The sequence below is a fragment of the Limulus polyphemus genome, unplaced genomic scaffold, assembly GCF_000517525.1.
Source record: "Limulus polyphemus unplaced genomic scaffold, Limulus_polyphemus-2.1.2 Scaffold2472, whole genome shotgun sequence".
NCBI lineage: Eukaryota > Metazoa > Arthropoda > Merostomata > Xiphosura > Limulidae > Limulus > Limulus polyphemus.
The window spans coordinates 152,583-154,981 of NW_013668082.1; the positions used below are offsets into that span (position 1 = coordinate 152,583).

Consider the following 2,399-nt stretch of genomic DNA (forward strand, 5'->3'; position numbering starts at 1 on the left):
CTCCTTTCATCCACATAAATCTGAAATGACATGACCTGTAAGTACGACCATTTCGGTCTTTTTAAGATCTTAAGGAATTTGTAGCCTGTTGTGAAAGGGCATATCGGAGCAATCATTCAGGGAAATTCTTAATTTCTGATACACTGGTGGAGAGGGAAGAGACTTGAAGTTGTGCCTGGGAGGTGAGAATGAACCAGTGTAGGGGCTGTGTGTCCTTCCTAGCCAATATTGACTTGAAGTTAAGCTCCACCTGTAGATTGTCAGCAGCTGTGCTGATCAGTTGTTAAGAAGCAAAGATGAAAGTTATGTTGGACAGGGCAGTCTTGCAAGATAAAAATATAATCTGTGGGGTTAAAAGCTGACATCAGTGGGAAAGTGCAAACTTACATTTTTATTCTTCCCCTTGATTGTTCTGTCAAATCATCACAAAAGCCCATGTCATTAAATATTGCACATAAAACATTCCATTCAAAGTATTAGAAGAAGCCTATTTGTAGGTAGCAGAGGTTGGTGATATTGCACTAATTTATGTATCAATGACTTGTAGTAATGAATTTTTCTTATAAAAGACTGTTTTTCCTGCAATTGGAGAAGAATTATGGACTGGAAAGAGGAGACAATCCTTCATAGAGAGTTGAGAGTAAAAAACAAAAATGTTTTTTAGCACAATGAAAGAAAATCTTTATAAGGGGTAGTAGCTACAATGTTAACTTGGCTTATATTAACACTGAATTCACAAGCCATGATAATGGTAACTGTGTTACAGAAACTAGATAGATGTAATACCTTTATTTTTTACTCTTAGATGCAGAAATTTAAACCATGAAAAGTGGTATTGGATCAAAACTGCAAATAGATAAATTTCTCAACTAAATTCAAACAGTAATTTGCACTCAAAGCCTAAAAATATCCACAAGAGGCAGGTAACTATATTCTTGCGAAAACTGCTTGCCAAATAAAGAGAAAATGTTAACAAGATACAAGCAATTATCATGGCCTAGTACTGGGCTAACCAACCCTAATTTTTTTAGCCAACAAGTATTTTATTTATCCATGTTTGTTTATTGATTTCTACTATAAATATCCATAATACAGCAGGCTTTAAGTGTGCCTGATGTTATGCAAGTTGAACTATATTTTGGATTTTTTACAATGCTCACATAACACACAAAATGGCACTAATAACCTAATTTCCATAAGAATTTCATGCCATCAATGTCTCTGTTGCTAGTAGCCAAGCTAACAGAATATAAGAGTATATTTATAGACATATTGATTACAAGTCAAAATAAGTAATCATTTGTCTGTACAAATCACTAGCTAGGCTTTAGTTCTAAAAACTGTTTACATCCTTGATGTTCTTAATTAAAGAAAGGATATTACATTACTGGAAAGGGTTTATGTAAAGGCTATTATGAGGATTCTGGGGATGGAAGAGTTATTTCTTAAGGATAGGTTAAGATCTATATTTTGGAATAGACTACACCTTTAGATGTGATAAATGCAAGAAGACTGGGGGAACTCAAGAGAAGGCTTGATGAGTACTTGGAGAGTCAAGGTTGGATATAGATAGATAGGTGTTTGATGAAGTGAATCTGCCAAGGGCCTCTTGTTGTCCCTTCGATGTTACACCATTTCTTATTTAATATAAGATATAAGAAGGTAATTTTGCTCTTTTCTGAAGATAATAAGATGAGACGAAACACAAAAATTTAAGATTTGGAAAAGACAAGCTATATTCCAGTTAGGACAGTTTTATATTTTAACCCTTTCAAGACAGGTCACGGGTGAAAGGCCATGTCATCTTGTTTGTTGACTCACATTCAAAATTTTATTGAACTACTATTTCATGAATCTATGTCAATAAATTTGGTATCAAACTGTAGATTATAATTCAAATTTTAGTACTATATATTATTCAATTTCTTAATTTAAAAGCAAATATTAAAAAAACAGATAAACATCAATTTTTGTGTGTCATGTGGTATGTTGAATGCAGCACCGGTTCAAATTAGATGTTTGTGAAGTCAAAATATTAAGTCTATAGTTTTGAACGAATTAGAAACTCAAACTACCAATATTGACAAGATAGAATACAAAATAAGAGCCTCTTATCTTTTCAATATGCTAAGATATTGCTCATGTAATAAACCAAACACTGTGGCATCCTGCCCATCTCTTTCCATTTTTGGAAATACTCCCTTATATACACTTACTTTTATATATTGACATGAATAACCAATTGGAAGCTCAGAATGTCCCCCCTAGTGGCTTTCTCAGACATTTTGACAGACTTGGTGCCATTTCTTTCTTTTGAATCAATATTTCAACAAGGTAGTGTGTCTTTAGTCTGCTCAAAATTTTATATTTTTTTAGACTCAAATACATCTTAGTTACTA

The 2,399-nt window shown here is 33.1% G+C and overlaps 1 protein-coding gene across 5 annotated transcripts in view; it reads right to left on the bottom strand.

The window, feature by feature from the left end:
- The window catches only part of LOC106467058 (zinc finger protein 878-like), a 57,744-nt gene that overhangs the window by 42,631 nt on the left and 12,714 nt on the right, over positions 1-2,399 (bottom strand). Inside the window, exon 1 of one of the 5 annotated variants that reach the window (XM_022395163.1) lies at positions 1,487-1,631. The exons of the other annotated variants lie outside the window; for them this stretch is intronic. The gene's annotated coding sequence lies outside the window, so the exon portion shown is untranslated. Of the gene's footprint in view, positions 1-1,486; positions 1,632-2,399 lie in introns of those variants that run through there. 5 annotated transcript variants of the gene reach the window in all.